At 45.7% G+C, this 324-nt stretch overlaps 1 non-coding gene across 1 annotated transcript, besides 1 other annotated feature; it reads right to left on the bottom strand.

Moving 5' to 3' along the window:
* Window positions 1–196: 196 nt before the first annotated feature.
* Window positions 197–221: a microsatellite.
* Window positions 222–324, bottom strand: Tc00.1047053438463.10. Its single transcript, XR_008254422.1, has one exon. It is a non-coding gene; the product is annotated as a spliced leader RNA, 5' partial (transcript).

The following is a 324-nucleotide window of genomic DNA, read 5'->3' as shown; positions in this document are numbered from 1 at the left end:
ACGGAACGAGACGGAGAAAACACAAAACACAACAAAGATGCAGGCAATAGCAGCCATGAAGCGAAAATGAGGGGGCCCGAAGGAGGTGGCGGACACGCAACGTGGGGGGGGGGGGGCACCCCCACAAGGGGGTACGGGGCTATATATATATGGGTATATATATATAGGGGTATATGGATATGGCGGACAAACCCCCAAAAAAAAAAAAAAAAAAAAAAAAAGGGGTCCTTAAACCCCGGTCAAAAAAAATTGACCAAACATAACCCCCAAAGGGGGGTTGGAACCTTCCCGTACCAATATATTACAAAAACTGTTTCAATAATA

The sequence above is a fragment of the Trypanosoma cruzi genome (genome assembly GCF_000209065.1).
Source record: "Trypanosoma cruzi strain CL Brener chromosome Unknown tcruzi_1047053438463, whole genome shotgun sequence".
In the NCBI taxonomy this organism is placed as follows: domain Eukaryota; phylum Euglenozoa; class Kinetoplastea; order Trypanosomatida; family Trypanosomatidae; genus Trypanosoma; species Trypanosoma cruzi.
Note: the sequence above shows the minus strand (reverse complement) of the source record. Positions and strands in the feature narration are given on the sequence as shown.